Here is a 10,874-nt window from a genome sequence, read left to right as displayed (position 1 = left end):
GGCGATGGCCTGATCTCGACTCTGGTTCCTCTGGTTCCGGGGAATCGCCCGTTGGTGAACGGGGGGTTGTCTTGGAGCCAGAGGATTTGCGACGCAAACTTTTTGCGTCTGCCCGTTCACGTCGCAAGATGGTAGCGTGCAGGCGCGAACGGCCTGGGTTTGGGGAACTGCTGGAGACCAGCGAAGATGCGTCCGGCTCTGGATTTCCAATGGAGACTGAGGACTTCATGGACGAGGCGGACGGGTTTTTGTATGATGGCCCCGTGGAGGAGAGTATCCCTCCTCAGGAGACCCCGGAGGGGGGGGAAATGGCTCCATGGGGCGCCCTGTTCGAGGATGTCGAGGAACCACCTTGGCCTCATCAGCAGGATGCCCTACTGTCGGCCACATCAGACTGTGGCTCCTTGACCAGTCACAGCCTGCTGCATGTGAGGGATGCGGGGTCGGTGGAGGAAGGTTCGCAGGGGGAACTGCGGGCCTTGTTTCCCGAGCTCATGGCGGTAGCCGCCGCCGCAAACGGCGTGCCGCTTCCGCTGCCATTGCCTGCACCTGTCCCTGATGACCTCATAGTGAGAGTCCACCAGTGAGAGGGGTGGACGTTGTCTACCCATTTTTCCCTTCGATGGGGGCCTATGTTCGTCGGGGTCAGGCGGTGTCCAACATCATGGGACTAACTCCCGCCTACGTACCAGTTACGCGGGTGTCGGGGTTAGTCAAAGGTATGGGGGAGGGCGTGCCTCGGCTTGACAGTCCGATGGCCGCGCTCCTCTGTCCGGATATGGTGTGGGAACCCCTATGCAAGCTGGTCCTCCAGGGGAAATCGGCTAGGCGATTGGCTTATTGGGGTGACCAGTCATTCATCGCTGGTACACAATCGCTGGCTGCGGCGTCTAACATCGCCCACCTGGCTAGATTTGTATCGGGGATAATGACGGGCGGCACGGATCTGAACGAGGTGAAATGCGATCAGATCACCCAGGCTGCGGGAGCTGTCCTGCACCTTTCCCAGGTGCTGGCCATAGCCATGGGGAAAGTGCGCGCCCTGGCCACCCTGGGCCAGCGTCACCTTTGGCTGGAGCAGGCCCGTGTGCCAGAGAAGAAGAGAGCTCCTCTTCTGACGGCCGCCCTCTCCGACGCTGGCCTATTCGGGAAGGCCCTGCGGTTGATGACCTCAACATGCAGAGAGATGGCAGAGGAGAGGTCCATTCTCCAACCCCATTTTCCGCCTCCCGTCCTTGCCGGTGGAGTCAGAAGGCTTCCGCGACGTCGAGCTGTCTCCGTCGCCGCTACCACTGCCTCCGCCGCCGCTGCTGGCCCTGCCAAAAGGGCCAGGGGACGAAACGGCACCTCTGCCACCGCCGGCCCATCCACGACCGGAGGAGACGGTAGGGAACGTCGTGTCCAGCAGACAGTAACCTACCGTCCCTCCGGGGCTCCTCGGGGTGGCAAGACTCGAGCGGCGCGAGGTGGCAGACGCCGTTGAGTGACTTTTCCCCTCTGTGTCCCCTCTCCTCTACACCCTCCCCGGCCCCTCTATGATTTTGTGCCTTAGAACACTTTATATAGTTTAATAAAAAAGTTCCCCGATGTAAGGGGGACTGTGTTTTGGCCGAACAAACTGTGTGTTTCTTCAAACAATTCATATGGTGGGGTTGTGTATATATGAATCTGCCCTTTTACGTTGTGGGATGAGTCGTGTTGTGTTACGAGGTTAAGCAAGGTCTGCAACGTACACTCAGTAATAGGTTCTATTAGCTTGATGCTCCACATGCAGGTAGAAACTGGTGTTATTCCATTGCTTGAACTAAGTATATGTGTCTCACAATGCTGTGTTGTTTAGTTGCAGTAATACTCGTACACACACATTTCACGGCCTAGCCGTTTACTCTCGATCAGCGTTTTTTTCCTATGTACGACATAGTCAACGGGTGTAGGATTCACACACAGGCGACTTGTGTTTTGTTGTAAAACCTGTTCACATTTTTGTGGGTAGCGGGCATTGTATTAGCTTATGCTATGCATTGCTTTCTACCGGAGGTTTTCAAGATGGCTACGGTTGTTTTTCTGTGTGTAGGGATGAAGGGTGTTTTTTCGGGAGGGGGTATCGAATAAACCCCTCCTTTTCCCACTTGATTGGTTTAGGGGATTTTTGATCTCTTCTGCTGAGCCAGTCAGGGCCAAGCCGGTGGGACGTCTTGGCGGGGGGGGGGGGGGGGGGGGGGGGGGAGGGTTATTCTACCGACTCCTATTACATGACAGGAGCCGGCAGGTTTCCCCGCCCGTTGTAGCGGTGTTGCTATGGCGACGCCTTCCATGAGTTGGTGTCTTAAAGGTGTCGAGTTAGGGCGTAGGGCTCACAGTTCTGCTGCGCCCGATTTATGTGTAAACTTGAGTCGGTTGGTCACGTGACTCACAGTTGGCATATCTTTTTCATGGCTAACCTATGTGGACGTACTCAGGAGAGATGTGGGAACAGAAAGCACCGGCGAGCTAGCCAGATGCATGGAGGATCGGGATGACTGGAAGCACCGATGGAGGGCCCGTCCGAGGACGACCTAGATAGCTATGAACTCATGTGGGAAGGTGTTTCTGGGAGGGTCTGGTCTTACACTCTGATTAAAAAGAGTGACTGGATTAAAATCATGTGAAAACAGGGTTTTTTACTCCCAGCTGTGCAGTTGGGTCATACGGGTGATGCTTTTTCTTTATTATTATAAAGAGTTGGATGTGTCTATGTGGATTGGAAATGAGGGTCCCTGATGGAAACAAGACTAACGTCTTTCTCAGGTCTGCCTCCCCTTAACCAATTGTGTGTATTGCCGTACTGGGTTGTACCCTTTCTGCAGTCTGTTGGGTAAACTTTTTCATTCATTCATTCATGGAGTTGATTGCATCTCGCCCCTCTTGACGTTCCCCTGGGCGTCTTGGGGATTCAATAAGGTGGTCTAAACGGCCTATTGTTGATGTGGGTATGTCAAAACGCACACATAGTGCTAGCTCAGGATGTTCTTTTGGGGCATTGGCTGACTGGCGCGCCTTGATTGCTTGGGGTTGAAACAGCGTTTTTATGAAGCAATTGGGATGGGGGTTTTTCCTCTTCCGACATCCTGTGTGGTTGTCGATGGGTTCCCGTTCATGTCAGGGGATGATAACGGAATGGGTCTGGACATATGGGGAAGGGTCTCACGCCCTAGGGGTGGGCCACCGGGCGCGGTTCGTACCGAAACGTCTGGGTGGCGCCTTCTTTTTATGTTTTAGGATCGACACGCATATCTGCCCCTTCTCCTGGGGTTGGCAGGTCGGCGTGGTTAGGGCACGGGACTGGTTCTGGTCGCGCTGGTCCAGATCAGTTACACCCGTTGTCCGCCGGGGATGCAGATCTGCTGTTCTGGTACCCTGAGGGACTTGGGTTTTTTTCAGGGGGAAAAAATGCTAGGTCGGTCCGGGTGTCACAGGGTTGAGCGTTATGGAACCCTTGTTGGGTGCTTTGTATTCTGCACTGTCGTAATGGCTTACGGCCGTGCCAACCTGTACGCGCCCGATCTCGTCGGATCTCGGCCGCTGTGCAGGTTGGTCTTGGTTGGTACTTGGTTGGGTGACCTCCTGGGAATACCGAGTGCGGGGTGCTGGGGCTGGTCTTCCATTTTTTACGCTCTTCTCTTGCGCTTGGCGCAGAGGGGCCTGTTGGGGTGGTTTTAGCCTCCTCGGGGGACCCTGTGCTCCCCGTATCACCGGGCCCGGTCCGGGGTAATGTTTCGTTGACCCGTAGGCCCGGGATAGCCCTGTTGGAAACCAGAACGCGGGCTGCGGCAGTGCCGCAGGTGTGTTTTTGGGGTTTCTTTCCTGAGGGGTTATGGGACCAACCATTGCATAGGGTAATGCCTGGGTGGTTGGTTCTCTGGTGTGTTGCTGCAGTGTCAACTCCCGGTTTCACCGGTTGAGGGTGCCCCTGCACGTTCATGACGTCTGCCGGTCGTGTCAGCCTTCTCTGTGGAGGCTTGGTTGTGCGACAACGCCAGCATACGCCCCTTCCGCCGGGGCGGCTGTGTTCAGCTGTCCTTTCTGGCGCCTGTCTCGTCCGCAGTCTCCAGGCTCGGGTTGACAGCCTGTTGCCTGGTCTTTTTTCCCAGTGCGCTGCCTGCTTCCGTTGGTTAACTCTTGTGTGTTACGACCATGCTGTCTGCCTGTTGCGGGGCCAGTGTGCCAGGCGGTGTACTGTTGGGGAGGACAGGGCCCACTCGGCTGAGGGGCCTTTGTCCGAATACGCTGGCGATGTGGGGGGCGGGGTCACTAAGTGCCCACCTGGTGGGGTCTTGATGCTGGCATCATGGACTTCTCCGGGCCCCCGTTCCAGGGAGTCCAGTCCTTTTGGTGGGTCTGGGTCTTCCTTCGCGCTCCGCTGCTACGGCCTTGCCACGGGGTTGGGTTTGCCCTTGATCCCGTGATTCTGGGGGCAGTAACGAGGTTGTTCCCTACGTTCGTTCCCGGGTGGCATGCGGGTTGTGCGTGGGTGTAGTCGTGGGGTCAAGCCACGGTCTGCTCACCCTGTGCGTTGAGTTGCTTGAGTGCCTCTTCGCGCGGTCGGGTCCGTTGCCCTCTCGTTAACCTCTAATAGGGAGGGTGCCCTCCATTAGGGGGGGTCGGGGGGGCTCGGCCCTCCCTGTTCTGTTGGTTGTGGGGGGCCTTCAGCGGGTATATTTGTCGGCCAGTGGCTCCGCTTGGCCTCCCTTTGTGCAGAGTGATGCCAAGCAGAGCCCCTAATGGAACAGAACGTTAGGTTATAGCTATAACCAAGTTCTGTTAATTAGGGGTGACGCTTGGCATCCGACGGCCGCTGCAGCCCTTGACCTCACCTTGTGGTGAAAGCTTGGGAAGGAGGAGAGCAGGTGACCACACACCTGCTTATGAAGGTAAGCTGATGAGGGGTGTGGTCAGACTAATACTGGTATTAAAGGTACATTTGTGGAATTTATTCAGTGCGCGTGCACGTACGCGAGATAGTGCAGAGTGATGCCAAGCGTCACCCCTAATTAACAGAACTTGGTTATAGCTATAACCTAACGTTCATTGTCTATAGAGCGGCTTCAGACTTTATACTCTGATGATGACATCACAAGGTTGAGTTTTAGCACTCTAGTTTTTGGATTTGGGAGAGAGTTACATACTGAGTATCACTGGTGTGTTTGTACTGCCTTTAGATCAGAGGGATAACATGTGTGTTTGTACTGCCTTTAGATCAGAGGGATAACATGTGTGTTTGTACTGCCTTTAGATCAGAGGGATAACATGTGTGTTTGTACTGCCTTTAGATCAGAGGGATAACATGTGTGTTTGTACTGCCTTTAGATCAGAGGGATAACATGTGTGTTTGTACTGCCGTTAGATCAGAGGGATAACATGTGTGTTTGTACTGTCTTTAGATCAGAGGGATAACATGTGTGTTTGTACTGTCTTTAGATCAGGGGGATAACATGTGTGTTTGTACTGCCTTTAGATCAGAGGGATAACATGTGTGTTTGTTGTACTGTCTTTAGATCAGAGGGATAACATGTGTGTTTGTACTGTCTTTAGATCAGGGGGATAACATGTGTGTTTGTACTGTCTTTAGATCAGAGGGATAACATGTGTGTTTGTTGTACTGTCTTTAGATCAGAGGGATAACATGTGTGTTTGTTGTACTGTCTTTAGATCAGAGGGATAACATGTGTGTTTGTTGTACTGCCTTTAGATCAGATGGATAACATGTGTGTTTGTACTGCCTTTAGATCAGAGGGATAACATGTGTGTTTGTACTGTCTTTAGATCAGAGGGATAACATGTGTGTTTGTACTGCCTTTAGATCAGAGGGATAACATGTGTGTTTGTACTGTCTTTAGATCAGGGGGATAACATGTGTGTTTGTACTGCCTTTAGATCAGAGGGATAACATGTGTGTTTGTTGTACTGTCTTTAGATCAGAGGGATAACATGTGTGTTTGTTGTACTGTCTTTAGATCAGAGGGATAACATGTGTGTTTGTTGTACTGCCTTTAGATCAGAGGGATAACATGTGTGTTTGTTGTACTGCCTTTAGATCAGAGGGATAACATGTGTGTTTGTACTGCCTTTAGATCAGAGGGATAACATGTGTGTTTGTACTGCCTTTAGATCAGAGGGATAACATGTGTGTTTGTACTGTCTTTAGATCAGAGGGATAACATGTGTGTTTGTACTGCCTTTAGATCAGAGGGATAACATGTGTGTTTGTACTGCCTTTAGATCAGAGGGATAACATGTGTGTTTGTACTGCCTTTAGATCAGAGGGATAACATGTGTGTTTGTACTGCCTTTAGATCAGAGGGATAACATGTGTGTTTGTACTGCCTTTAGATCAGAGGGATAACATGTGTGTTTGTACTGTCTTTAGATCAGAGGGATAACATGTGTGTTTGTACTGTCTTTAGATCAGAGGGATAACATGTGTGTTTGTTGTACTGCCTTTAGATCAGAGGGATAACATGTGTGTTTGTACTGCCTTTAGATCAGAGGGATAACATGTGTGTTTGTACTGCCTTTAGATCAGAGGGATAACATGTGTGTTTGTACTGCCTTTAGATCAGAGGGATAACATGTGTGTTTGTACTGCCTTTAGATCAGAGGGATAACATGTGTGTTTGTTGTACTGCCTTTAGATCAGAGGGATAACATGTGTGTTTGTACTGCCTTTAGATCAGAGGGATAACATGTGTGTTTGTACTGCCTTTAGATCAGAGGGATAACATGTGTGTTTGTACTGCCTTTAGATCAGAGGGATAACATGTGTGTTTGTACTGCCTTTAGATCAGAGGGATAACATGTGTGTTTGTACTGCCTTTAGATCAGAGGGATAACATGTGTGTTTGTACTGTCTTTAGATCAGAGGGATAACATGTGTGTTTGTACTGTCTTTAGATCAGAGGGATAACATATGTGTTTGTACTGCCTTTAGATCAGAGGGATAACATGTGTGTTTGTACTGCCTTTAGATCAGATGGATAACATGTGTGTTTGTACTGCCTTTAGATCAGAGGGATAACATGTGTGTTTGTACTGCCTTTAGATCAGAGGGATAACATGTGTGTTTGTACTGTCTTTAGATCAGGGGGATAACATGTGTGTTTGTACTGCCTTTAGATCAGAGGGATAACATGTGTGTTTGTACTGCCTTTAGATCAGAGGGATAACATGTGTGTTTGTACTGCCTTTAGATCAGAGGGATAACATGTGTGTTTGTACTGTCTTTAGATCAGAGGGATAACATGTGTGTTTGTACTGTCTTTAGATCAGAGGGATAACATATGTGTTTGTACTGCCTTTAGATCAGAGGGATAACATGTGTGTTTGTACTGCCTTTAGATCAGATGGATAACATGTGTGTTTGTACTGCCTTTAGATCAGAGGGATAACATGTGTGTTTGTACTGCCTTTAGATCAGAGGGATAACATGTGTGTTTGTACTGTCTTTAGATCAGGGGGATAACATGTGTGTTTGTACTGCCTTTAGATCAGAGGGATAACATGTGTGTTTGTACTGCCTTTAGATCAGAGGGATAACATGTGTGTTTGTACTGCCTTTAGATCAGGGGGATAACATGTGTGACTTCTGAAACTGAGCATACTGTAGTTTCCCTTTAAAGGAGACTGGGGCGATAGAACCATCAAACCTCTTCATCCTCTGTCCAGAGCAGCTGGTGGATTCATTATTCAGTTAAAAGAGGTGGTCTAAAGGAGGTCAAACAGCGAGAACACACAGACATCTTTAACAAACCTGTTCCAAAACAGTAGACATTTTCAACATAGTGCCACTCAACCTGTTTTTGATGGTTGAAAAGCTGCCAAATTGGTACTGTAGAGTAGAGTAGGCCCAATTAAAAGCCACAACAGATATACCTCACTTGCCTGGTGGGCAGTTTTTCACCGTGAACAACATTATAACGTCAGTGACTCAGGAGGTAGAGTGGTCGTCTGGTAGTCTGTAGGTTCCCGGTTCGATTCCCAGGCTCCTCCCGGCAGCGCATCGAAGTGTCCTTGAGCAAGACACTTAACCCCTAATGGCTCCCGATGAGCAGGTCGGCACCTCGCCGCGCGGTCGCCTCCGCCGTGAATGTGAGGCGTACAGTAAGCGCTTTGAATAAAAGAGCTATAATGAATGCAGTCCATTTACCATAACTATTCAATGCACATCTCTCTCTCTCTCCCTCTCTCTCTTTTATCTACAGTCAGTTCAGTCGGTTCACTCATGTTGACAGTGCAACAGACTGTGAATGAGTATATATGCAGTGTATCTCAGCGCAGAGCGCTAACGGAGTGTGTGCACGGCCCAAAGTGTCATTTGCCCGCTCCCCGTCTCTCTCTCGACGCGTGAATATTTCATGGGGAGGTTACATGCAGTACAGTATGCTGTGAGGCGGCGGGCAGGTCTGGCGAGGAGGCCCTATATAGCCTCCCGCGTTCCTCGGGGCTTAAGCGCCCGCTCTCCTCCCCTACCGGGCCTCTATCGCGCTTAAACGACGGTTAACACCCGGGGCTTTGTGAGCGGGGTTTTGTTTGTCGGCCCTGGCCCTTTTGTGATGAACGCACTTAGTGAAGGACCTCCATCAGCGCCGGGGAACACAAGCGGCAAATACATTTAATTATAGAAGAGATGTGTTTAATTAAGGCGGAGGTCACTGAGGGAATACTTAAGAGGGAGGGAGGCAGGGCTCTCTCTCTTTTAAACCCCCGGTCAGGAGGAGAGGGATTATAGGTCCCTGCATGTGGCTTCTGGGGCTTCAGTGTTTATTACACACATTATACATGTAAAACTAACAGGAATTACAGATTGAAAAATAAATAATAATAATAATAATAATAATAATAATAATAATAATAATAATAATAATAATAATAATAATAATAATAATAATAATAATAATAATAATAATAATAATAATAATAATAATAATAATAATAATAATAATAATAATAATAATAATAATAATAATAATAATAATAATAATAATAATAATAATAATAATACAATGTACATAAAAAAGATTTAAACACTACCGTTAGTCCTTGTAATCAGGGCCTATATTCACAAAGCTTCCCAGAGTAGCAGTGCTGGTCTGTGGTCAGTGTCCAGGAACACTTGTCTCCTTAGTCAAACTAACAGATTGAAGCTGACCCTAGATCAGCATCCGGGAACATGTGTTTTCATGACCGTAGTCAAACTAACAGACTGAAGCTGACCCTAGATCAGCATCCGGGAACATGTGTTTTCATGACCGTAGTCAAACTAACAGACTGAAGCTGACCCTAGATCAGCATCCGGGAACATGTGTTTTCATGACCGTAGTCAAACTAACAGACTGAAGCTGACCCTAGATCAGCATCCGGGAACATGTGTTTTCATGACCTTACTCAAACTAACAGACTGAAGCTGACTCCAGATAGTACTCTCACTTGGAGATGCTTTGTGAATATGGACCCAGGAGTTTAATCAACTTGAGAGTGATTTACATATTTTCTTTTAATCAAATTAAATTAACTTTATATATATATATCAAATCAGTTATCAGTACCTACATATTATCATGGTGTAACTTGTCTTGTATTGTGTTTTTATTTTTCATTATTATTGCTTTTTGGATTATTTTATACTGTGGTGTGAGAAGAGAAGTAAGTATTCTGTCCAATCAAAATAAAGCAGAAATGCCAAAAAATATGGAAAATTCAAAAATGCAAAACAGCATTTTGGCCATTTTCATCTAGGTCTAATTTCTAAGTAAGTATTCCAAAACTACATTTTGTTGTGGTTCTTCTGAGTTTTAAATAAAGGTTTGAAATTAAATGAAATTCCACACAGTATTCAGAGTCTCCAATAAAGATGCAATTGGAAAGCTTTTTATAAATATTTTTTTTTTTTTTTTTTATTTATTTGTGTTACGCATTTAATTTCCAAAAAAGTATGATTCAGTTCCATTAATGAGACAATTCTACAGTGATTTGGTTCCACATAGAGTATATGACATGCAATTAAGGAAAAAATATCATAAGAACTAATATTTTACATTCTCAATCTCTGAACCCTGAATTTTATTTCACCCTGAATAAAAAGAAAATCTAAAATGAAAAGGAAAAATAATTAAACAAACTTTTCATTTTTTTCTACTTCCTTTTCAAACATTGATACCTTTCAACTTTATCATGGTCACATGTGAAACAGTAGGGTAGACTACAATATATCACAAAGGTAGTTTGACAGTGACAATATCTCTTATTCCTGTAACCAGTCAACAACGATCAAAGAACGATCAAAATATATCCTAGAATATATGCTAGTGCAAATGCCAAAAGACTGGAATGTACAAAGAGACAGGTTTCCCACAAGAGTAAACACTGAGTAAAGACAACTACATTTCCTCATGTTTACCTACAACAGTGTCCACTTGTTGGATGCTTTGATCCAAAAGACCTTGCAGCACCACGAGTGTTGAAATTTTTTGGGGGAATGGAAGGGGGAGCGGGACTTGAATCCCTAACTGAGGCAGTGTTATAGCGCCATTGAGCTACGGTGTAGGTACTACACAGTTCCCAAGTGCCATGCCCTACAAAAAACATTTGTTTCACTAAAAACGTCCCTCTGTTGAAATGGAAGTGAAATTAGCATTGGGAAAGGCTCATGTGCTGCCCTTCGTAAACACAGTGTGGTAACACACCTCTAGATCTATAGAGGCCTTTCACAGAATGTTTAGAATGCTCATTTTGTCCTCCATATTGGGAGAAACAATGGTTGAGAAATATATCAACAACATTTTTATCATTTCTGTCATTTCTGGATATTGTAAACAAGTCACAGTGGAACAGTAATATCG

The sequence above is a fragment of the Notolepis coatsorum genome (assembly GCF_963971535.1).
Source record: "Notolepis coatsorum genome assembly, chromosome: 16".
Classification (NCBI taxonomy): domain Eukaryota; kingdom Metazoa; phylum Chordata; class Actinopteri; order Aulopiformes; family Paralepididae; genus Notolepis; species Notolepis coatsorum.
The sequence above is the reverse complement of the archived record's forward strand: the minus strand, read 5'-3'. Positions refer to the sequence as shown.